At 44.0% G+C, this 27,182-nt stretch overlaps 1 long non-coding RNA gene across 1 annotated transcript; it reads left to right on the plus strand.

Annotated features, from left to right (window-relative positions):
• The first annotated feature begins 1,220 nt into the window (after positions 1-1,220).
• Positions 1,221-16,480, plus strand: LOC139240835 (uncharacterized). Its single transcript, XR_011588750.1, has 3 exons — positions 1,221-1,420; positions 4,382-4,432; positions 16,382-16,480. It is a non-coding gene; the product is annotated as an uncharacterized lncRNA (long non-coding RNA).
• Positions 16,481-27,182: the final 10,702 nt, after the last annotated feature.

Below are 27,182 nucleotides of genomic sequence, written 5' to 3' on the forward strand. Positions count from 1 at the left end.
TTGGAATTCTAACCCGGGAATGTACATGGGGATTCTAACCCTGGGAATGTACATGGGGATTCTAAACCTTGGAATGTACATGGGGATTCTAACTCGGGAATGTACATGGAGATTCTAACCCGGGAATGTTCATGGGTATAATAACCTGGGAATGTACATGGGGATTCTAACCCGGAAATGTACATTGGAATTCTAACCCGGGAATGTACATGGGGATTCCAACCCTGGGAATGTACATGGGGATTCTAAACCTGGGAATGTACATGGGGATTCTAACCCTGGGAATGTATATGGGGATTCTAACCCTGGGAATGTATATGGGGATTCTAACCCGGGAATGTACATGGGGATTCTAAACCGGGAATGTACATGGGGATTCTAACCCGGGAATGTAAATGGGAATGCTAACCCAGGAACGTCCATGGGGATTCTGACGTTTAGCACCAAACGTCAGGTCCAGCCTCAGTCCGAAATTCAGTTTTTACGCCCAAAGATGAGAGCAGCACTAAAAAGTGTAGTTGCACACTCATCCTCGGGCAGCAGCTCAGGAGGTCGACTGAATTCCCGACAATAAACTGCCGCCATGCTTGGAAAAAAAACCTAAAACTTCTCCAATCCAAACACACTTCCCCACTCTTAAAACTAATGAAAACATGCAGAAATAAATAGAGAAAAACTTACCTTCCTTTGTAGGCGATTCCGCCCGAGATCCAATCTGTTACGACCACATTTTCCTGGCTATGCAGCTGCCGGTTTGTACGGCAGTCGTACAAAGCAAATGTCGCAATAGAGGCATCAAAGAGGCGTTGTCTGCTGGATGACGTCATAATTTCCATGGTGTTTATGGGCGGTACGTTTAGTGTTTACAGCCCTAAAAAAAATTCAAGCGAATTTCGCGTTGGGCCTGAACAGCACCGAGCATCACTCCCAGACACCTAACTCCCAGTTAACACCTAACACCGGTGTTATCAGCATGTGTTATCAACTGAATTTTGACCCCATTGTGTCCAAACCTACATACCACACTTTAGAAAGAATATCAAAGCCTTGGAGAGGGTGCAGAGGAGATTTACCAGAAGGGTACCAGGGAACGGGGACTTCAGTTCTGTATAGAGACTAAATAAGCTGGAATTGTTCTCCTTAGAGCAGAAAAGGTTAAGGGCACTTTTAATCGAGGTTTTTAAAATTATTTGGGGGTTTTGATAAGAGCAGGTAGAGAGAAACTCTTTCACTGCAGGAGGGTCGATAACCAGAGGTCACGGGCAATTGATATAAAAGTCAGGGGAGATGAGGAAAAATCTTTTTAGGCCGTGAGTTGTTAGAATCTGTAACGGACTGCCTGAAAGGTTGATGGAAGCAGCTTCAATCGTATCTGGAAAAGGGATTTGCAAATCGACTTGAACAGGAACAAATCAAAAAGGTAATGAATTACTTTTAGAAGGTTCCCACACCACTGATTGGGACAGTTCCCCTCAAACTCTTATCCTGCCCACTAATCCATTGTCCCCACACCCTCTGTCGAGGCCGTGTTACACTCTCCCATTTCCCCCTCTCTCATTCTCTCTTCCACACCTTGGTCCCGTCATTCCCCCATTCTCAAACCTTGCTTGGCTTGTCACTGCCCAATGGGAGTGGAAATTGACTAATTATATAGTTAGTATACATTTTATAATTTTTTATAATTTTATATATATTTCTTGAATATTGATGTTATTAGAAAACTTAGTTGGAGTCGCTCAATCTGAATAATTGAGCATTTATAAAGATACAGTGAGCATCATTGCACTGTTGGGGTCACTGGCAACTCCCAGCCAGCTCCCCTGCTCTTTTATTCTGCTGTTTAATATCCTGTCCCCTGTTTTAACAAAGCTGATTTTCACACTGGTTTATGACAATTCTTAAAAGGGTATTGATGTGTACCTTTTTCCTTGGAGGCTATCAAAGCCTGAATACATGGATCTTGAAATGTGATAGTAATCTGTAAATGTGAATGCCCTATTGATGATCTTCTTCTGCCATGCATTTGCCCACTCACCTAATCTATCCAAGTCGCTCTGCAGCCTCATAGCATCCTCCTCGCAGCTCACACTGCCACCCAACTTAGTGTCATCCGCAAATTTGGAGATACTACATTTAATCGCCTCGTTAAATCATTAATGGACAGTGTAAACAGCTGGGGCCCCAGAACAGAACCTTGCGGTACCGCACTAGTCACTGCCTGCCATTCTGAAAAGTCACCATTTTACTCCTACTCTTTGCTTCCTGACTGACAACCAGTTCTCAATCCATGTCAGCACACTACCCCCAATCCCATGTGCTTTAACTTTGCACATTAATCTCTTGTGTGCGACCTTGTCGAAAGCCTTCTGAAAGTCCAAATATACCACATCAACTGGGTGTCCCTTGTCCACTCTGATGGAAACATCCTCAAAAAATTCCAGAAGATTTGTCAAGCATGATTTCCCTTTCACAAATCCATGCTGACTTGGACATATCATGTCACCTCTTTCCAAATGCGCTGCTATGACATCCTTAATTATTGATTCCATCATTTTATCCACTACCGATGTCAGGCTGACCGGTCTATAATTCCCTGTTTTCTCTCTCCCTCCTTTTTTAAAAAGTGGGGTTACATTGGCTACCCTCCACTCGATAGGAACTGATCCAGAGTCAATGGAATGTTGGAAAATGACTGTCAATGCATCCACTATTTCCAAGGCCACCTCCTTAAGTACTCTGGGATGCAGTCCATCAGGCCCTGGGGATTTATCGGCTTTCAATCCCATCAATTTCCCCAACACAATTTCCTGACTAATAAGGATTTCCCTCGGTTCTTCCTCCTTATTAGACACTCTGACCCCTTTTATATCCGGAAGGTTGTTTGTGTCCTCCTTAGTGAATACCGAACCAAAGTACTTGTTCAATTGGTCCACCATTTCTTTGTTCCCCGTTATGACTTCTCCTGATTCTGACTGCAGGGGACCTACGTTTGTGTTTACTAAACTTTTTCTCTTTACATATCCAAAGAAACTTTTGCAATCCGCCTTAATGTTCCCTGCAAGCTTCTTCTCGTACTCCATTTTCCCTGCCCTAATCGAACCCTTTATCCTCCTCTGCTGAGTTCTAAGTTTATCCCAGTCCAAGGGATCACTGCTATTTCTGGCCAATTTGTATCCCACTTCCTTGGCTTTAAAACTATCCCTGATTTCCCTTGATAGCCACGGTTGAGCCACCTTCCCTTTTTTATTTCAGCCGGATTATCTTCTCCCAGCACAAAATATATTTTGCAACAGGTCAGGGATCGTTCACACAAGCTATCCAGAGGAAAGAATTTATAAAATCAGTAGGTTTTCACCTGCACACAGAAGAGAGGCCGTATAAATGTGCGGAATGTGGAGTGTTTTGCTTTGATCGATCAGCTGAAAACTCACAAGTGCTTTGAAACCTGCCGTCATTGTGGGAAAGTCTTCAAGGGTTCAACAGCTTTCAAGGTTCACATGAGAAAGTATTCTGAAATATAATGGACAGAATGGTAAACAATTTATAATTTGACATTTGAATATTTATTTCTTTGGCCTTCAATAATCACTTGCGATCTCAAACATTACTCCTATTTATACTTTTTACCTTTCAATCTTTATGATATTTTTATGTGGATGCAGATGGAATATAAGGGACAATTTCATGATTCCTCACTGCCAGTGGATTTGGGACTATGTTGTTGCAGCCTAATGTCTGTCCCTCTCACTCTCAAATTGTATCTTGTGACTGGGATTTCAAAATGTTCCCTCTGCTATAAACTGCAGCATCTGCAGAATGTGTTTAATCTCCGAGAGTCTTTGTCCCACCGAGCTGTCACAGCCCCTTTATTCTGATGGTGATGTCAGACCTGCAGAAACACCAGGGGATCCACACAGGAGCGAGACAGTATAAATGTACTGAATGTGGAGATTGTTTCACACGGGTAGGGCACCTCCATAGACACCAGCTGATCCACACAGAAGAGAGACAGTAAAAATATACTGAATGTGGAAAGAGTTTCACAAGGGCAGGGCACCTCCATAGACACCAGTGGATCCACACAGGAGAGAGACAGTATAAATGTATTAACCCTAACCGGCCGTTGGCGCCAAATCCACCATTCCACGGACAGCAGAGCAATGCGGCAAAACATTGAGTTATTTGATGCTATCTGCCAGGGTTTGTACAGTTACTGCAAATGTAAAATGTAAAGTTTGGTAACATGGAACTTCACTTTTTTATTTTCAATGCCATTGTGAAGTGACTTCATTCTCCAGGCAGCTGAGCTCGTAAAGTTTTATGGTTTGTTAGCTGTTTGGGGTCAAAAAAAGTCCTTTTGAACATCTTATCTGCTCCCCAGGTTTGAGGTGTGAAATTTCAATGAGTGAAAAAAACCCTGTCTGCAGAGCAAGTAGGTGGTCTCTAGATAAAACACGTGTTCTTTATGTTCGATTGAATGTTGGTGTTATTTCTGATTGAACTATTTCATTTAATATTTATAGCCTGGAGTCACTTTTCATTTTTTTCAAATTTTTCATTAAAATCCAATTTAACATTTCAGCTGTTTGCAAAGTAGATAAGAGCTTGTTTACATCTTGTTTGTCTTTATTGCACTGACAAACCAAAAAAGTCACTTTACACTGTTTACCTGTTTTTATCAAACACTTTATAATTGCAGATGTTTACAAAGTAGAAAATAGCTCTCTAACAATTTGTATTTAAAGATAAAAACCTTCAATAAAGTAAATCAAGTCTTTGCTGCAACAAAAGTTCACTTTCCCTTTAAGTTGCGTGTGTTTTCTGTGCCTTGCTGGGGTAGGGGGAGGGAGGAGGCCTCAGCATCAGTATAAATTGCAGCCTCTCCTGGTGCGTAGGATGTGTGCACACGCCCGAAGAGGCCCCACAAGATAGGGGTTTAGGCACGCGAAGCGCATGCCCCTGAACCCAGCACTTCTGATCTGGCAATTTATTTAGATAATTCCAACGCTTCCTCGGGAGAAGGGCCTTCGTGGCTGGAGGTTTAGGATCTTTGCCCAACTCCTGCCCAGCCAATCTTCTTCAAACTCTTACACCTGGCAGACGTAAGGCCTGCTTTTACCAGTGTAAGAGTTTTAGTAGATAGAAAAAATAAATGTTATTACTTATGTTTTATATTAAAATTCCTGTCTATGAAAGCAAATTTATTTTAACATCATTAAAATAATTTTTTTAAATTGCAAAAAAATTTCTCATTATAAAGCAATTTTTGTTCATCTTAAAAAAAAAGTGTTTTTTGCATTTATGTTGGTGTTTTATTTGATTTTAGGGATATTCTCATTGATAGTAATGGGTCAGTGAGAATACTCCCAAAACTCACACACAATACATACATTGATAGTAATGGGTCAGTGAGAATACTCCCCAAAACACACACAATACATACATTGATAGTAATGGGTCAGTGAGATTACTCCCCAAAACACACACACAATACATACATTGATAGTAATGGGTCAGTAAGAATCGTCCCCAAAACACACACACAATACATACATTGATAGTAATGGGTCAGTGAGAATACTCCAAAACACACACACAATACATTCGTTGATAGAAATGGGTCAGTGAGAATACCCCCCAAAACACACACACAATACATAAATTAGAAATGGATCAGTGAGAATATTCCCAAAACACACACACAATACATACATTCATAGTAATGGGTCAGTGAGAATACTCCTCAAAATACACACACAATACATACATTGATAGTAATGGGTCAGTGAGAATACTCCCCAAACATACACACAATACATACATTGATAGTAATGGGTCAGTGAGAGTACACCCCAAAACACCCACACAATACATACATTGATAGAAATGGTTCAGTGAGAATACCCCCCAAAACACACACACAATACATACATTGATAGTAATGGGTCAGTGAGAGTACTCCCCAAAATAACACACTCAATACATACATTGATAGTAATAGGTCAGTGAGAATACCCCCCCAAAACACACACAATACATACATTGATAGGAATGGGACAGTGAGAGTACTCCCAAAACAAACACACAATCCATACATTGCTAGTAATGGGTCAGTGAGAATACTCCTCAAAACACACACACAATATATACATTGATAGTATTGGGTCAGTGAGAATTCCCTAAAACGCACACACAATACATGTATTGATAGTAATGGGTCAGTGAGAATTCTCCCCAAAACACACACACAGTACATACATTAAGCAAGTAACTCATATAGTTAAAATTAATTGACATTAAATTAATTTTTTAGATTTTTTTTTGTTTCAATAGGGTTAAAAATAAACTTCTCTTAATGCACACTCTTTTTAATGTAAAAATTATTGATATAATTACATTTTTCTATCTTTTAAAAAACTTACGCTGGTAAAAGTTGGCCTTGTGCTGGCTTTTTCCGGATGCAAGAGTTTTCTGGACATTTGCTAGGCAGGAAGTGGGCAAATGGCCCAAACCTCCACCTGCGAAGGCCCTTCACCCGGGGATACATGTGATCTGTCAAAAGAAATGTTGACAGAGTGCAAGTGCCGGGTTTAGGCACATGGGATTTGCGTGCCCCAACCCGGATATTGGGGCTTTCTTCAGGTGTGTGCAAACATCACATTTTAATATCTGTATATTATTGAAATGTCCGGTGACATGGATTGAGAACTGGTTTGCAGACAGGAAGCAAAGAGTAGGAGGAAATTGGTACTTTTCAGAATGGCAGGCAGTGACTAGTAGGGTACCGCAAGTTTCTGTGCTGGGGCCCCAGCTGTTTACATTGTACATTAATGATTTAGACGAGGGGATTAAATGTAGTATCTCCAAATTTGCGGATGACACTAAGTTGGGTGGCAGTGTGAGCTGCAAGGAGGATGCTATGAGGCTGCAGAGTGACTTGGATAGGTTAGGTGAGTGGGCAAATGCATGGCAGATGAAGTATAATGTGGATAAATGGTGAGGTTATCCACTTTGGTGGTAAAAACAGAGAGACAGACTATTATCGGAATGGTGACAGATTCGGAAAAGGGGAGGTGCAACAAGACCTGGGTGTCATGGGACATCAGTCATTGAAGGTTGGCATGCAGGTACAGCAGGAGGTTAAGAAAGCAAATGGCATGTTGGCCTTCATAGCGAGGGGATTTGAGTACAGGGGCAGGGAGGTGTTACTACAGTTGTACAGGGCCTTGGTGAGGCCACAGCTGGAGTATTGTGTACAGTTTTGGTCTCCTAACTTGAGGAAGGACATTCTTGCTGTTGAGGGAGTGCAACAAAGGTTCACCAGACTGAGTCCCGGGATGGCGCGACTGACATATCAAGAAAGACTGGATCAACTGGGCTTGTATTCACTGGAGTTCAGAAGAATGAGAGGGGATCTCATAGAAACGTTTAAAATTCTGACGGGTTTAGACAGGTTTGATGCAGGAAGAATGTTCCCAATGTTGGGGAAGTCCAGAACCAGGGGTCGCAGTCTAAGCATAAGGGGTAAGCCATTTAGGACCGAGATGTGGAGAAACTTATTCACCCAGAGAGTGGTGAACCTGTGGAATTCTCCACCACAGAAAGTTGTTGAGGCCAATTCACTAAATATATTCAAATAGGAGTTCGATGTAGTCATTACTACGAGGGGGATAAACAGGTATGGCGAGAAAGCAGGAATCGGGTACCGAAGTTGCATGTTCAGCCATGAACTCATTGAATGGTGGTGCAGGCTCGAAGGGCCGAATGGGCTACTCCTGCACCTATTTTCTATGTTTCTATGTTTCTACTGGCATTTTTCTTACCCCCACACATTTAGATTCTTGTTTCCATGATTTTTATTATCATACGAGTATATTCACGACGAAGACAGATAGATTTTTAGATATTAAGGAAATCAAGGGATATGGGGATAGTGCAGGAAAGTGGAGTTGAGGTAGAATATCAGCCATGATCTTATTGAATGGCAGAGCAGGCTCAAGGGGCCGAATGGCCTACTCCTATTATGTTCTTACACTTCTTCTGTCAACATTCAATATTGTGAATTGCTATGACAACATTTCCTGTTCAATTTCACCTCTCCACCACCTCCCATGACTGCCATTGTCCGAATACTCGTTTGGATTCAAGCCTGTAACATATTCCAGGTACCTTTTTGTTTCAATTGAAACACTTGATTAGATTAAGGCAGGTACAGCATGGGTAGGATACAGAGTAAAGCTCCCTCTATACTGTCCCATCAAACAATCCCAGGGCAGGTACAACACGGGTTAGATACAGAGTAAAGCTCTCTCTACACTGTCACATCAAATACTCCCAGGGCAGGTACAGCACGGGTTGGATAAAGAGTAAAGCTCCCCCTACACTGTCCCATCAAACAATCCCAGGGCAGGTACAGCACGGGTTAGATACAGAGTAAAGCTTCCCCTACACTGTCCATGGGTCTTTACTGGGACAGATGCAGTTCAATATGGCGAAGTTTGAGGTCATCACTTTCGACACAACAATAATAGATCAGAGTATTTTCTCAATGTTGTGAAGCTCGGAACTGTGGCGGTGCCGAGAGATTTATGGTCCAAGTACAGAAATCACTGAAAGCTAGTGGGCAGGTACAATCCCACTCCCCTACTCTTCCCCATAGTCCTGCAATTTTTTTCCTTTTCAAGTATATATTCAATTCCCTTCTGAAAGTTACTATTGAAGCTGCTTCCACCACCCTGTCAGGCAGTCCGTTGCAGATCCTAACAACTCAAAGATTTTTCCTCATCTCCCATGACCTTTTTTGTCTATTCCCTGTGTCCTCTGGTTATCAACAGTCCTGCCAGTGGGAGCAATTTCTCTCTATTTAGTCTGATCAAAAGCCCACACATTTGTTGAACAGCTTTATTAACACTCACCTTGACCTTTTCTGCTATAAGGAGAAATACCTCAGATCCTTTAGTCTCTACACATAACATAAGAACATAAGAATTAGGAGCAGGAGTCGGCCATTCGGCTCCTCCAGCCTGCTCCATTCAATAAGATCATGGCTGATCTTCGATCTGAACTCCACTTTCCTGCCGATCTCCACATCCCTTCAATCCCCTAGATTCCAAAATATCTATCACGGCCTTGAATATACTCAAGGACTCTGCATTCACAGCCCTTTGGGGTAGGGAATTCTAAAGATTCACAAACGTCTGAGTGAAGAAATTCCTCCTCTTCTCAGTCTTATATGGTCACCCGCTTATCCTGAGACTGTGCCCCCGAGTTCTAGACGCTCCAACCAGGAGAAACTGCCTCTCAGCATCTACCCTGTCAATCCCCCTCAGAATCTTCGATGTTTCAATAAGATCACCTCTCAGTCTTCTAAACTCCTGAGAGTACAGACCCAATCTACTCACTCTCTCCTCAGTGTCAACTGTGGCTCAGTGGATAGCACACTCGCCTCTGAGTCAGAAGGTTGTGTGTTCAAATCCTACTTCAGAGATTTAAGCACTTCAATCGAGGCTGACAGCCCAGTGCAGTGCTGAGGGAATGCTGCACTGTTGGAGGTCCTGTCGTTCGGATGAAGTCCTGACTGGTCTCTCAGGTGAATAACAAACAATAGCGTTTTTATATAGCCCCTTTAACATCATGAAACTTTGCAAGGCACTTCATCGGTACGTTAAGATAAAATAAACACATTTGAAACCGAGTCACAAAAGAAGAAACTCCGGCAGATGACCAAAAGCTGGGGCAAAGGGGTAGGTATTAAGAAGCGTCATGAATGGAGGAAAGAGATGCGGAGAGGTTTAGGGAGGGAGTTCCAGAGCTTGGGGCTTCGGTAGCTAAAGGCACGGCCACCGATGGTTGAGCGATTATAATCAGGGATGCTAAGGGGGGCAGAGTTAGAGGAGCTCAGACATAAGAACATAAGCAATAGGAATAACAGTAGGCCATATGGCCCCTCAAGCTGACTTCGCTATTCAATAAGATCATGTCTGATCTGATCATGGACTCAGCTCCATTTCCCCGCCCGCTCCCCATAACTCCTTATCCCCTTATCGTTTAAGAAACTGTCTATTTCTGTCTTAAATGTCTTCAACGTCCCAGCTTCCACAGCTCTCTGAGGCAGCAAATTCCACAGATTTACAACCTTCTGAGAAGAAATTCTCCTCATCTCTGTTTTAAATGCGCGGTCCCTAATTCTAAGATCATGCCCTCTAGTTCTAGTCTCCCCCATCAGTGGAAATATCCGATCTGGTACTCAAACTCGGAGCTTGGGCGGTGTGTTTGGGCCGGGTGCCGGTGACGGCACGCTGGGCCCTTGGGTCGGTGAGTTGGAGCCGGTGGGAGTGGCTCGCCACTGCCTGGAGTTATATTCCGGGGGGGTGAGGGCTGGGGGAATGGGGGATGGTGGTGAGGGCTGGGGTAAGGGAGATGGGGGTGAGGGCTGGGGTAAGGGGGAATGGGGTGAGGGGAAATGGGAGTGAGGGCTGTGGTAAGGGGGATGGGGGTGAGGGCTGGTGGTAAGAGGGGATGGGGTGAGGGCTGGGGTAAGGGTGGATGGGGGTGAGGGCTGTGGTAAGGGGGAATGGGGGTGAGGGCTGGGGTAAGGGGGGGATGGAGGTGAGGGCTGGTAACAGGATCTCCAAGCTGTGCCACACTGGATAAGATTGGGAATGGGCAGGAAGGGAATTTTGCAAAAGGCGTCTGAATTACTTCCTTTTGGTTACAGCTTCCTCATTCTTTGAATGAAATTCAGCCTGGCACAGGATGCTTCACAAACTTAGACAAGCAGCTGCTGTTCCCTATAATCGGGGGCCATTTGTTTATGATTACTGAAAGTCTTATACTATTTTATTACAAGATTTCAGAACGATCAATAGTTTGGGATCATACTTATGACTGTTTTTCCTTAATGAAAAGAACACGCGGTGCCTGTTTGTGGGCAAACACAGGCCTGCACTCCTGTCCCACCTTTCTGACATGCTGTATTGCTCCACCAATCCCATGGCCTAGCAAGACCATGTGTCATCTCACTAAAACACCCAATAAATTATTCCTGCCCTGAAGAAATGGATAGGTTACTTTGCACATACACAGGTAATCATCGTCACAAAGTTCCCTTTCTTCAGTGTAAACCTTTCTCTCTCTATTTCTCAAACTGTATCTTCTGCTTTCAGTCTCTTTGGTTGTTTCTTCATTTGCTGAATCCAAAATCTTTCCAGTGCAGAAAACTGTGGAATAAATCAAAAAGATCGCGTACAAAAATTCAACCAATTAATTGTAATATTCTTGCATGTAAGGTTTGTTTTTGGTTGAGCAGGAGATGCTGAAGTTATTTACATAATAATGCAAGACATTGCATTAATCTGATCTGAATGACTACTTCAGCGATCATGTTATCAACATAGAGCATCTCTTCTTCATTAAAACACCCTCAATTATAAAAAATAGAAATAGTTTACTGAAATCCGATATTCCAGGACAAATACCTTTATTGGATTCACTGCGAGCTTCACTTTCACAAATCAAGGTTCTTGTTTCTCTCTTGATCTTTTGAACTGAAACTGTCTCTTCCATAGCTAAGGCAGTGTCCTCAGTGAAGGCCCTGAAACCTTCATCTTTATCCTCTTCTGAATGAGATGCCATCTGTGATGGGGCTTTTTGGTTCTGAAATACAGAATGTGAGGGTAAAACTATACCTCACAGCTCCTGAATTCGAGAATAGCTGCCTGAAGACAGCCTGTATTACTTAAGGGATTATGCACAAGTTAAAGTATTTTTCTATGTTCATTCTACAATAGTTCTTGTAGCATATTAACAAAGTTACCCAACTACCCATTGGATAAATGCAGTCGCTCCCCAGTGTAATACTGAGCCATACATGTCAGAAAGTTCCCATGTTTGATACTGTACTGATGTGTTGAGTTCAATGATCTGAGCAAATGTGGTAAACCTGTCACAATTAACCTCAGCACCCTTTTACAAGGGAGGGAAAACCATTAGCCAGTATTCCCACTGATTGCTGACTAATCATCACATCTGGAAAGGGTGTGTGCATGAATATGATAACAGGATTGACCTTCTCCAACAATGAAGAGCTGAACACATGAAGAATAGCCATTTAGCAATTACCAAGAGAACTGCCCATTAATCAGCACAGACGAAGGAAACATATCTACTCGTGAATCAGTGCCTTCAGGAAAAGGGGAACGGAGGAGATTTGACACATAGTTTAACTACTTCACATTTGGTCATCCCACAGCACACACAATCCCTGAAAGAGAGGTAATATTTTACAGTGCCTAAAAACTAACCTTGAATTCCAGCTGATGTACACAAGCAACTGGAGACAAAGATCTTCATTCTGTGGAACATGGAATTGTCTTTCCGAACTTCAGCACATCCACTCCACCAGCTGTGTGTGTGAGGGCTGTCCACAGGGATTTAGAATACAAAATCAAAAGGAGAGATAAGGTATTAACTGTATGAATAATTACCTATCAGCTACGATACTTGCTTTCCCTGTTTTTTCCTTGCTCTCCTGAAGGAATTGAAGTACAGTCCAATAGGAGCTAATTGTCCTCCAGTGTCCTGTCCAAGTGTCTGGGCAGTAAATATTGGCAGGAACTCAAGTTTCAGGAGACACCAAATCCCTGCTTGATCATGGTCTCCTCTAACACTACACACACATATATTGTGAGCTCTGATTAGAAAGTGCATATCAAGAGCAGGGACCCTGGTTAATCCTTTACTGGGAACCCTGAAGCCCAGTGGAATTGTCCCACTGCCAAATCTCAGCACACAGCAAGAATCAAACATGGCTTGTTGTACCACAAATGGAGAGAATTACTTCAGATTGAGACCACATTGCACACAGAATATATGCTTCAGGTAAAGGCTAACTGCTCATTCATGAAGCATAATAGCTCCGGGAGGTTCGTCAGAGGCAAGAGCCCAGGAGAGGAAATAAATGGCGGATGTAGAAACAGAAAAATAATGATTTACCTTATCAACCATGCTGGTTACCAAAATTAGGGTGGATCTTTCTGCAGCTCTGCAGAACTGGGAATATCACCCTTCAGATTGAGTTCCCAACATGAGAATTGCAATTCTTGATTATAACAACAGGAATAACTAGGAGGCTTAGTTAGTCATCAGTGGATTTTGTCTTTGGGAATCAGTTAGATCCATATTATGGAGACGCACGGGCAACATATAAAACTTATGTCCTTGTTCCGATTAACTTGCAGTTATTTCAAGCTGCTGATATTCGATACATAGAAACATAGAAAATAGGTTCTGGAGTAGGCCATTCGGCCCTTCGAGCCTGCCCCACCATTCAATAAGATCATGGCTGATCATTCACCTCAGTACCCCTTTCCTGCTTTCTCGCCATACCCCTTGATACCTTTAGCCGTAAGGGCCATATCTAACTCCCTCTTGAATATATCCAATGAACTGGCATCAACAACTCTCTGCGGGAGAGAATTCCACAGGTTAACAACTCTCTGAGTGAAGAAGTTTCTCCTCATCTTGGTCCTAAATGGCTTACCCCTTATCCTTAGACTGTGTACCCTGGTTCTGGACTACCCCAAAGTCGGGAACATTCTTCCTGCATCTAACCTGTCCAGTCCCGTCAGAATGTTATATGTTTCTATGAGATCCCCTCTCAACCTTCTAAATTCCACTGAATACAGGCCCAGTAGATCCAGTCTCTCCTCATATGTCAGTCCTGCCATCCCGGGAATCAGTCTGGTGAACCTTCGCTGCACTCCCTCAATAGCAAGAACGTCCTTCCTCAGATTAGGAGACCAAAACTGATCACAATATTCCTGGTGAGGCCTCACCAAGGCCCTGTACAACTGCAGTAAGACCTCCCTGTTCCTATAATCAAATCCCCGAGCTATGAAGGCCAACATGCCATTTGCCGCCTTCACCGCCTGCTGTACCTGCATGCCAACTTTCAATAACTGATGTACCATGGCACCCAGGTCTCGTTGCATCTCCCTTTTTCCTAATCTGCCACCATTCAGATAATATTCTGCCTTCGTGTTTTTGCCACTAAAGTGGATAACCTCACATTTATCCACATTATGCTGCATCTGCCATGCATTTGCCCACTCACTTAACCTGTCCAAGTCACCCTGCAGCCTCTTAGCATCCTCCTTGTAGCTCACACCGCCACCCAGTTTAGTATCATCTGCAAACTTGAAGATATTACACTCAATTTCTTCATCTAAATCATTGATGTATATTGTAACTAGCTGGGGTCCCAGCACTGAACCCTGCGGCACCTCACTAGTCATTGACTGCCATTCTGAAAATGACCTGTTTATCCCGATTCTCTGCTTCCTGTCTGCCAACCAGTTCTCTATCCACATCAATACATTACCCCCAATATCATGTGCTTTAATTTTGCACACCAATCTCTTATGTGGTACCTTGTCAAAGGCCATTTCAAAGTCCAAATACACCACATCCACTGGTTCTCCCTTGTCCACTCTATTAGTTACATCCTTAAAAAATTCCAGAAGATTTGTCAAGCATGATTTCCCTTTCATCAATCCATGCTGACTTGGACCGATCCTCTCACTACTTTCCAAGTGCGCTGCTATTTCGTCTGTAATAATTGATTCCAACATTTTTCCCACTACTGATGTCAGGCTAACCGGTCTATAATTCCCTGTTTTCTCTCTCCCTCCTTTCTTAAAACGTTGTGTTACATTAGATACCCTCCAGAATCGATAGACTGTTGGAAAATGATCACCAATGCATTCACTATTTCTAAGGCCACTTCCTTAATCCTCTGGGATGCAGACTATTAGGATTTATTGGCCTTCAATCCCATCAATTTTCCAAACATAATTTCCTGACTAATAAGGATTTCTTTTGGTCCCTCCTTCTCACTCGACACTCAGTCTCCTAGTATTTCCGGAAGGTTATTTGTGTCTTCCTTCGTGAAGACAGAACCAAAGTATGTGTTCAATTTGCCTGCCGTTTCTTTGTTCGCCATTATAAATTCACCTGATTCTGACTGCAAGGACCGACGTTTGTCTTCACTAATATTAACAGAGTATCCACCAACAGTGCTAAGGGACCATTCCAACTCTCCTGGCCTTGCGTTTTAAGGACAAGTAAGCAAGTAAGAAAAATAAATACAAATAGAACCAAGTTGCCAGGACCATGGGCACAAATTGGACACTCATTCGCAAAATTAAAGAGAAAAATTGATTTCTGGAAATCTGAGATAAAGACAGAAAATGCTGGCAGTGTGTAGCAGCTCAATTTGTGTCTGAAGGAGAAAGACTGGTTAATGTGTGAATGCAATCCTGCATCAATATATCCTTCAGATACTGACAGGCCTGCTGTGAATATCTGCTTAATGCGTGAGTGGGATCCTGTATAAATATATCCTTCAGATACTGACAGGCCTGCTGTGAATATCTGGTTAATGCGTGAATGGGATCCTGTATCAATATATCCTTCAGATACTGACAGGCCTGCTGTGAATATCTGGTTAATGTGTGAGTGTGACCCTGTATCAATATATCCTTCAGATACTGACAGGCCTGCTGTGAATATCTCAGTTTGTTTACATCTCGACTCATTAATCGAATAACTATTTCTGTTCACATTGAATTACCTTTCTGGTATTCTCTTTCCCAGTCTTCTTGGGATCTTCATTCTTAAAATGAGGCTCGAAGATTCTCAGCTCTTGAAATAAAAGTAAGAGATCAGCGCTGATTGAGAAAATTTCAGATTATTTATGTTAACTGCCTGATGATTCTAAAAATATCTAGTTTATTCAGGCCCAAAAAGGAATCATACATTATGCAGAGAAAAACTTACACAAGTATCAGGGAAAATATGATCAGACTGTAATATCGAGTTCCTAGTGGACTACTGTGGTAATGCAACTGCTAGTGTAAATATAATAATGTAATGGAGCGATCTTGTAGTCTGTGTGTGTTTCTGATGTTGGAAAGAATATATCATATTTGGTGATGTAGGATAGGATAACTGGAATCCCTGGCTGAAATTTTTGTTGCTGAATGCTTCCAGCCAAACAACAGAGAAACTTTGAGTGGTTCTTTGCTTTGCAGCACAGCTAAAAATCCAAGGTAAATTTCAAGCACATAGTTGACATTACTAGAGTCCAGATGTCCATGCCTATGGGAATAATAGGGTGCTTGGGTGAGTTCCATCACACCGAGAGACTTTCAGAGTTTATGTGGAGCGGCTAGAAATGTTTTTCACTGGGAATAGTATCGTCAATATCTCCGGTGATGAAAACTGTAACCGGGTGGTGTTCGAAACAAAACGGTCTATTTTCTTGACTGAAGCAGGCCCCGAGGTGTATGTTACCCTGAAAAATGTGTTTGTTCCTGTCAAGCCAAAGAACACACCACTGAAGGAGAGAACAGCACCACAGCCCTGAGCCTCTGGATATTACTGAAAGTTATTGTTCTGGAACACAAGATCAATTACATGATGAGAGTATCAGTGAGTACATTGTGAGCTAGACTTTACATCTTGGTCTATATTGCCCAGAAATGGGCGATATTTCAGGCGTTAGTGGTAATATCAATTTTAGGGATGGCAGGAACATTGCCCATTTTAAAACCCGTTCGTTTCCATTTTTTAATTTGGGCATTAGCCGTAGCGATGTGAAATATGGCATTAGCGATTTATTCCATCGTGCAAGACCAGTGTCCATAGCATTGGCCATTCTGCGCATGCGTGTTTTTTTTTGTTGATGAACTTTTCCAGCGATTCGGGAGGTTAGAGGTCATCTGCACATGTGCAGACCAGAGAGAGAGGAGTGTGGTTGTGGGTGGAAAGTGGTTTCGAGATTTGATTGAGAATAATAGATTTTTGGACGAAACAAATTGCAAATAATTTTATTAGAAATGGAGCATGCAGATGAGGTGATGGCTGAGGTCATAGAGGTGGAGGAGGTGGCTGAAGGGACTGATCTGGGTGAGGTGGGAGAAGAGATGGGTGATAGAAAGCACAGTGCCCTCATATAAGAGGTAGAAAGCCGCTGGGCCCAATTGACCTAGGGTGGTTGTGGGAAACCAACCCCCAGAGTTTACCAACGTATTTGGGCAGAGATCGGCAAAGTAGTCTCATCTGTAGATCATGAGGTCCATGAGCCAAACCAGTGCTGCAAGCGCTGGAACGACCTTGTTGGTTCCAGAAGAACAAGTATTAAATTCATTAAATTTATAAATTGTAATGATGCAATGACTCATTAATTCAAATATAGATCTGCTGGATTGTAATTAAGCTGGTAATCTTGGTGTCATGCATTAGTTCCTAACCATCTTATTAAATTTATTCTCAGACCTTACATATAATCATGCATTCAATTGCATACAAAGCATATTAGCATATAACGTTAACGATGAATAGCAAAGGCTATTATCTGTGGGTTGTGTTGTGTGTGTGTGTAATAGTAATAGTTTCTATTAATATCTATAATATCTGTAATAGTCCCCAGGCAATGAGCTTATACCATGCTCCTGTCACCTTTGCTGAAGAAACTGTTGAAAAATCGGGTGGAACAGAAGCGTACTGGAGGAGGACCGGCAGACCTCTGCCAACTGACTGACCTCGAGGACTGGGCATTGGCGTTAGTGGGGTCCACAATCGGTCGGCCATCCATGGTGGTGCTGAGCCTGATCTTGTGCCACGTGACTAATGTATGAACCATTGGTGATTTAAAGTAATTTAATGCCATTTCAGTACAACATATGATGGATGAAATGTTATATAATTGATGATGGGATCATAAAATATCATTATAATGCAATGCAGATTCTGTACTCTCATGATGTTAATTATATGTGATGTCTGTCAGTGATATTTATAGCAGTAGTGTTGCTCCTCGTACATATGACTGCGTAGAGTAAGTATTCTCATGTCACCCTGGCATCCCCTTCTCTTCCACGACCCTTGTTTCAGTTTTCTCGGTCACCAGACTCCCCAGATTCCCCAGGCCCCCCAGACTCCCTAGGCTCCCCAGACTCCCCAGGCCCCCACAGACTCCCCAGGCCCCCCAGACTCTCGAGGCTCACCAGACTCCCCAGGCTGTATCTGCACATAAGCAGGCAGGAGCCTCTCCTCTATTGGTGCAGGCCCTCTTGTCCACCAAGGAGAGTGAAGAGGTGGAGGAAGAGCCTGCCGCAGGGTTCTCAACTGTTCAATGCCTGCACCGACCCCACGTAGGTTGGTTCTGTGAGGTCGGATTGCTCCAAGACTACCAGATGTCAGCATGGACATGGTGCAACTTTCTCGGATGAGTGTCGACATTGGTCGAAAGCTCCTCCAGGCAATGGGAGGGTTAACTGGGCACGTTGCCGCTCTTACCACGATAGTCTCGGAGGAGATGTTGCGGATGGTAGCGGTAATGGTGAGAATAGCCGAGTCCATGGATGTCAGCCTGTGGTCTTGGAATACGGCACTACACCCCAAGGTGCCGTACTGCCATTGCCGATGCATGGGAGTCAGGAGGAAGCAGTGGCTTCTGACTCGGGGGACGTTTCTTTCCAAACATCCTCTCCATCTTCTCCAGCCCCATCTTTGAGTGTGCCATCAGCCCCCACACAGCAGCAGTGCTCGAGGTGCCCTGCTACAAGGCGGCATGGTGTGGGTACAAGGGGTAGAGGTGGTGTTCAGACCACGGGGGGGGTAAAGGCAAGGCGAGGCGTGGCCACAAGTAGGGGAGGGGGGAATGTATTTATTTCTATTGTTGCTGTTAATAAATTTGCTGACTGTTGGGAGTGTGTTTGTTATATTTATAATTGTTTTCGAAAGTTTGTTGTTGTTGTTATACCGTTATATATTATGCTGTTGTTAATGTTGTTATTGTTATTTTAAAATGTTCACTGTCGGGGTGGGGGTGAAGAGTAGATGGGTGTTTATTGTTCAAAAAAATTTTGTGTTCATTAAATGTTTTAAATTTAACTTAACATTGTTGTGCAGTGTCTTCCAAAAACAGAAACGTTAAACCTCAATACAAAGTTTGCAAACAATGGCCAGGCCAGGTCAGGCAAAGATGAAACGTAATATAACACAACTGTAAGTACCACCAATGCAACTTCACGCAAAGCGTTCATTTATGAGCTGTGGATACAACAGTCTTGCAGCTGCATAACTACCACGGGGCTTTTCATGCAGTCTAGCGTGGGGTGGGGGCATGGTTTCAACACCAGCCCGATTGTCCTCCCTGAGGTCCTCGTCCATCTCCTCATCCTCCTCTTCTGTCTCCCCTCTTTCCTGAGGTGGACCGGAAGACCCATCTGGCAATTCTGTTCCCCTCCTGATAGCTAAGTTATCCAACATGCAGCACACCACAATGAACTGCTCAGGGTTGTATTATATGTCGCCTCCTGAGTGGTCCAGGCATCTGAAGTGCTGCTTAAGCACTCCAATTGTCTTTGACGATGTTGCGTGTGGCTGTATGGCTTTCATTGTAGCGTTTCTCAGCTTCCGTCTGGGTCTTATGCACGTGAGAAATTAGCCAGCTGGCAAGGCCATATCCTTTATCCCCCAGCATCCATCCGTGACCTTGTGGCTGACTCTTAAACAGGTCAGAGACAATGCTCTCATGCAAGATGTGCGCATCATGGATGCTCCCTGGAAATGTTGCAGTTACTGCCATTATTATTTACTTGTGGGCGACAATGAGTTGCACATTCAGGGAGTGGAATCCCTTTTAGAAACATAGAAACATAGAAAATAGGTGCAGGAGCAGGCCATTCACCCCTTCTAGCCTGCACCGCCATTCAATGAGTTCATGGCTGAACATAAAACTTCAGTACCCCCTTCCTGCTTTCACGCCATACCCCTTGATCCCCCGAGTAGTAAGGACTTCATCTAACTCCCTTTTGAATATATTTAGTGAATTGGCCTCAACTACTTTCTGTGGTAGAGAATTCCACAGGTTCACCACTCTCTGGGTGAAGAAGTTTCTCCTTATCTCGGTCCTAAATGGCTTACCCCTTATCCTTAGACTGTGACCCCTGGTTCTGGACTTCCCCAACATTGGGAACATTCTTCCTGCATCCAACCTGTCCAAAACCGTCAGAATTTTAAACGTTTCTATGAGGTCCCCTCTCACTCTTCTGAACTCCAGTGAATACAAGCCCAGTTGATCCAGTCTTTCTTGATAGGTCAGTCCCACCATCCCGGGAATCAGTCTGGTGAATCTTCGCTGCACTCCCTCAATAGCAAGAATGTCCTTCCTCAAGTTAGGAGACCAAAACTGTACACAATACTCCAGGTGTGGCCTCACCAAGGCCCTGTACAACTGTAGCAACACCTCCCTGCCCCTGTACTCAAATCCCCTCGCTATGAAGGCCAACATGCCATTTGCTTTCTTAACCGCCTGCTGTACCTGCATGCCAACCATCAATGACTGATGTACCATGACACCCAGGTCTCGTTGCACCTTCCCTTTTCCTAATCTGTCACCATTCAGATAATAGTCTGTCTCTCTGTTTTTACCACCAAAGTGGATAACCTCACATTTATCCACATTATACTTCATCTGCCACGCATTTGCCCACTCACCTAACCTATCCAAGTCACTCTGCAGCCTCATAGCATCCTCCTCGCAGCTCACACTGCCACCCAACTTAGTGTCATCCGCAAATTTGGAGATACTACATTTAATCCCCTCGTCTAAATCATTAATGTACAATGTAAACAGCTGGGGTCCCAGCACAGAACCCTGCGGTACCCCACTAGTCACTGCCTGCCATTCCAAAAAGTACTCATTTACTCCTACTCTTTGCTTCCTGTCTGACAACCAGTTCTCAATCCACGTCAGCACACTACCCCCAATCCCATTTGCTTCAACTTTGCACATTAATCTCCTGTGTGGGACCTTGTCGAAAGCCTTCTGAAAGTCCAAATATACCACATCAACTGGTACTCCTTTGTCCACTTTATTGGAAACATCCTCAAAAAATTCCAGAAGATTTGTCAAGCATGATCTCCCTTTCACAAATCCATGCTGACTTGGACCTATCATGTCACCATTTTCCAAATGCGCTGCTATGACATCCTTAATAATTGATTCCATCATTTTACCCACTACTGAGGTCAGGCTGACCAGTCTATAATTCCCTGCTTTCTCTCTCCCTCCTTTTTTAAAAAGTGGGGTTACATTGGCTACCCTCCACTCGATAGGAACTGATCCAGAATCAATGGAATGTTGGACAATGACTGTCAATGCATCCGCTATTTCCAAGGCCACCTCCTTAAGTACTCTGGGATGCAGTCCATCAGGCCCTGGGGATTTATCGGCCTTCAATCCCATCAATTTCCCCAACACAATTTCCCGACTAATAAAGATTTCCCTCAGTTCCTCCTCCTTACTAGACCCTCTTTTTATATCCGGAAGGTTGTTTGTATCCTCCTTAGTGAATACTGAACCAAAGTACTTGTTCAATTGGTCTGCCATTTCTTTGTTCCCCGTTATGACTTCCCCTGATTCTGACTGCAGGGGACCTACGTTTGTCTTTACTAACCTTTTTCTCTTTACATACCTATAGAAACTTTTGCAATCCGCCTTCATGTTCCCTGCAAGCTTCTTCTCGTACTCCATTTTCCCTGCCCTAATCAAACCCTTTGTCCTCCTCTGCTGAGTTCTAAATTTCTCCCAGTCCCCAGGTTCGCTGCTATTTCTGGCTAATTTGTATGCCATTTCCTTGGCTTTAATACTATCCCTGATTTCCCTAGATAGCCACGGTTGAGCCACCTTCCCTTTTTTATTTTTACGCCAGACAGGAATGTACAATTGTTGTAATTCATCCATGCGGTCTCTAAATGTCTGCCATTGCCCATCCACAGTCAACCCCTGAAGTATCATTAGCCAATCGATCTCAGCCAATTCATGCCTCATACCTTCAAAGTTACCCTTCTTTAAGTTCTGGACCATGGTCTCTGAATTAACTGTTTCATTCTCCATCCTAATGCAGAATTCCACCATATTATGGTCACTCTTCCCCAAGGGGCCTCGCACAATGAGATTGCTAATCAATCCTCTCTCGTTACACAACACCCAGTCTAAGATGTCCTCCACCCTAGTTGGTTCCTCGACATATTGGTCTAGAAAACCATCCCTTATGCACTCCAGGAAATCCTCCTCCACCGTATTGCTTCCAGTTTGGCTAGCCCAATCAATGTGCATATTAAAGTCACCCATTATAACTGCTGCACCTTTATTGCATGCACTCCCAATTTCCTGTTTGATGCCCTCCCCAACATCACTACTACTGTTTGGAGGTCTGTACACAACTCCCACTAACGATTTTTGCCCTTTAGTGTTCTGCAGCTCTACCCATATAGATTCCACATCATCCAAGCTAATGTCTTTCTTAACTATTGCATTAATCTCCTCTTTAACCAGCAATGCTACCCAACCACCTTTTCCTTTTATTCTATCCTTCCTGAATGTTGAATGCCCCTGGATGTTGAGTTCCCAGCCCTGATCATCCTGGAGCAACGTCTCCGTAATCCCAATCACATCATATTTGTTAACATGTATTTGCACAGTTAATTCATCCACCTTATTGCGGATACTCCTTGCATTAAGACACAAAGCCTTCAGGCTTGCTTTTTTAACACCCTTTGTCCTTCTAGAATTTTGCTGTACAGTGGCCCTTTTTGTTCTTTGCCTTGGGTTTCTCTGCCCTCCACTTTTCCTCATCTCCTTTCTGTCTTTTGCTTTTGCCTCCTTTTTGTCTCCCTCTGTCTCCTTGCATAGGTTCCCATCCCCCTGCATAGAAACATAGAAACATAGAAACATAGAAAATAGGTGCAGGAGTAGGCCATTCAGCCCTTCTAGCCTGCACCGCCATTCAATGAGTTCATGGCTGAACATGCAACTTCAGTACCCCATTCCTGCTTTCTCACCATACCCCTTGATTCCCCTAGTAGTAAGGACTTCATCTAACTCCTTTTTGAATATATTTAGTGAATTGGCCTCAACAACTTTCTGTGGAAGAGAATTCCACAGGTTCAACACTCTCTGGGTGAAGAAATTCCTCCTCATCTCGGTCCTAAATGGCTTCCCCCTTATCCTAAGACTGTGTCCCCTGGTTCTGGACTTCCCCAACATTGGGAACATTCTTCCTGCATCTAACCTGTCTAACCCCGTCAGAATTCTAAACGTTTCTATGAGGTCCCCTCTCATTCTTCTGAACTCCAGTGAATACAAGCCCAGTTGATCCAGTCTTTCTTGATAGGTCAGTCCCGCCATCCCGGGAATCAGTCTGGTGAACCTTCGCTGCACTCCCTCAATAGCAAGAATGTCCTTCCTCAGGTTAGGAGACCAAAACTGTACACAATACTCCAGGTGTGGCCTCACCAAGGCCCTGTACAATTGTAGCAACACCTCCCTGCCCTTGTACTCAAATCCCCTCGCTATGAAGGCCAACATGCCATTTGCTTTCTTAACCGCCTGCTGTACCTGCATGCCAACCTTCAATGACTGATGTACCATGACATCCAGGTCTCTTTGCACCTCCCCTTTTCCTAATCTGTCACCATTCAGATAATAGTCTGTCTCTCTGTTTTTACCACCAAAGTGGATAACCTCACATTTATCCACATTATACTTCATCTGCCATGCATTTGCCCACTCACCTAACCTATCCAAGTCGCTCTGCAGCCTCATAGAATCCTCCTTGCAGCTCACACTGCCACCCAACTTAGTGTCATCCGCAAATTTGGAGATACTACATTTAATCCCCTCGTCTAAATCATTAATGTACTGTGTAAACAGCTGGGGCCCCAGCACAGAACCTTGCGGTACCCCACTCGTCACTGCCTGCCATTCTGAAAAGTCCCCATTTACTCCTACTCTTTGCTTCCTGTCTGACAACCAGTTCTCAATCCATGTCAGCACACTACCCCCAATCCCATGTGCTTTAATTTTGCACATTAATCTCTTGTGTGGGACCTTGTCGAAAGCCTTCTGAAAGTCCAAATATACCACATCAACTGGTTCTCCCTTGTCCACTCTACTGGAAACATCCTCAAAAAATTCCAGAAGATTTGTTTAACTCCTCCCCAACAGCACTAGCAAACACTCCCCTTAGGACATTGGTTCAGGTCCTGCCCAGGTGCAGACCGTCTGGTTTGTACTGGTCCCACCTCCCCCAGAACCGGTTCCAATGCCCCAAGAATTTGAATCCCTCCCTGCTGCACCACTGCTCAAGCCATGTATTGATTTGCGCTATCCTGCGATTCCTACTCTGACTAGCACGTGGCACTGGTAGCAATCCCGAGATTACTACTTTTGAGGTCCTACTTTTTAATTTAGCTCCTAGCTCCTTAAATTCTTTTCGTAGGACCTCATCCCTTTTTTTACCTATGTCGTTGGTACCAATGTGCACCACGACAACTGGCTGTTCTCCCTCCCATTTCAGAATGTCCTGCACCCGCTCCGAGACATCCTTGACCCTTGCACCAGGGAGGCAACATACCATCCTGGAGTCTCGGTTGCGTCCGCAGAAACGCCTATCTATTCCCCTCACCATCGAATACCCTATCACTATCGCGCTCCCAATCTTTTTCCTGCTCTCCTTTGCAGCAGAGCCACCTACGGTGCCATGAACTTGACTGCTGCTGCCCTCCCCTGATGAGTCATCCTCCCCAACAGTACTCAAAGCAGAGTATCTGTTTTGCAGGGGGATGACCACAGGGGACCCCTGCACTATCTTTCTTGTACTGCTCTTCCTGCTGGTCTTCCATTCTCTATCTGGCTGTGGACCCTTCTCCTGCGGTAAGACCAACTCACTACACGTGATACTCACGTCATTCTCAGCATCGTGGATGCTCCAGAGTGAATCCACCCTCAGCTCCAATTCCGCAACGCGGACCGTCAAGAGCTCGAGGCGGATACACTTCCCACACACGTAGCGCCCAGGGACACCGGAAGTGTCCCCGAGTTCCCACATGGTACAGGAGGAGCATATCACGTGACCGAGCTCTCCTGCCATGTCTTAACCTTAGATACCCTTAAATTGGTAATAACAATGTTACAGTTCACTTACTGATATAAAAAAGAAAAGAAAAGCTACTCACCAATCACCAGTCAATCACTTACCCCATTGGCTGTGACGTCACATTTTGATTACTTTCTACTTCTATTTTGCTTTCTCTCCCGCTGTAGCTGCACCGGTACGCTTTTGATAGGCCGCTCCCGCCTCTCACCAACTGCCGCTAGCTCTCGATCTCCCGCTGGGCCTTTGATAGGTCGCTCCCCTCTCACCAACTGCCGCTGGCTCTCGATCTCCAGCTTGGCTTTTGATAGGTCGCTCCCCTCTCACCAACTGCCGCTGGCTCTCGATCTCCCGCTGGGCTTTTGATAGGTCGCTCCCCTCTCACCAACTGCCGCTGGCTCTCGATCTCCCGCCGGGCTTTTGATAGGTCGCTCCCCTCTCACCAACTGCCGCTGGCTCTCGATCTCCCGCTGGGCTTTTGATAGGTCTTTTGGTTCGGAAACACCTTTGCATCCTGAAAAGGTGCTCGCAGGGCGATTGTTCCTGCACCTTGGGAAAGTAGCTATTCTCGAGAAACCCAAAGCACTCTCAGTCTGTGCCTCCCTGGTCATAGGGAAGTTTATGAAGTCCATCCTGCGAGCATAAAGGGCTTCAGTCAACTGTCGAATGCAGCACTGTGTGATGTACTGAGAGATACTGCAAATGTCACCAACTGAGGCCTGAAAGGAGCCCAATGAATAGAAGGAAAGTGCTGCAGTAATCTTGACCTCAACGGACAGTGCAGTGCTGATGGTGCTGTTAGGCTGCAGATCTCCCTTAATTAGCCGGCATATCTCACTGATGACCTAATTTTGGAAGTGCAGATTCCTAAGGCACGTGTTATCGGACAAGTCCATGTTTGATCGCTTATCCCTGTAATTGCGTTGGGTATAATGTTTCCTCCTGCTCCACAGTCTGTCACCTCTTTGATTGGGCATGTAATGCTCTTCAATAATGTTCCCATCTCTAGTCTGCAGCATGTGAGTAGTCATTAATGCTGGCTGATAAATTACAGGCCGCATTACGATAAATGCCCCATTTATATGTCTTCAAAATTATTAAATTCCCCTCTAAAAATACAATAGAAACTCCAAATTCACCACAATGTGATTAGATGGTTGTCCAATAGATTTTAAAACCACCTTAAAAGCACTCATAATTTACTTCAAAGCTCCCATGAACTTGAAGCAGGCTTTTATGAAAAGTCCTCCGAATTACAAAATGCCGTCCATACTGCTGGATTAAGGTCAGGTGAGTACAGCTTTTCTTGAGCGTCTTTTTGGGCGAGCGATCATTTGGGAGGTATATGGGCGAAATGCCAAAAGTAACGCTCGGTGATAATCTGGGCAGTATTTGGCCGTTAGTTTCCATTATAAACAGTCTTTTGGGCTGTGCACAAGTGATGACATCAGATTTTTTTTTAAATCTGGGCGGGCGGTTCAGCTAATTTCTGGCATTAATTGTATGCCGAAAGTTACGCCGGCAATAAATGGGCGATAATTGGGTATTTGTTTCAATTTTTAATCAAATATGGGGGTTAAACTCAATCTCAGCGGTTAAATGGGCAGTAACTGGGCGGTAACTGGGCGATCCCGATACAAAGTCTAGCCCGTGTAGCTTTAAAAAATCTATCCATTCACTGTCATTTCGGAAACTTTCAGGACTGAACATTGCGTAACTACTTTGTTTGTGGGATGAAAACTGAAGCAATCAGAGGAAAGTTGTGGACAACTCCTAACTTGACTTTTGATTTAGCTTGTCACACAGCTAGGTCGATGGATATGGCCAACCAATACTCCCGGGAATTTTGTGCAATTTCCAGTTGTCAGATAACCAAGATAAGTCACCTACAGGTTAAAAGTAAATGGCAGTTGGGCCCCAAGGCCTCAGAAAATGGCCACGGTAACAGTAAATTGAAGTTGTGCTATTGGTGCCTGGGACAACACATCGCTCAAATGTGAAGGCAGAGTGTTTCTTCTGCAGGAAAACTGGGCATCCTGAAGAGTTAACTGGGCCAACTGAAGAGTTAATCAACTGTCAATGACATAAGTAGAAATTGCCAGAGACTACACAGCATTGAAGAGAAGCAACAGGATGAGGAGGTTCTGGAGATACACATCATCAGGAGCACAAAGT

The sequence above is a fragment of the Pristiophorus japonicus genome, chromosome X (assembly GCF_044704955.1).
Source record: "Pristiophorus japonicus isolate sPriJap1 chromosome X, sPriJap1.hap1, whole genome shotgun sequence".
NCBI lineage: Eukaryota > Metazoa > Chordata > Chondrichthyes > Pristiophoridae > Pristiophorus > Pristiophorus japonicus.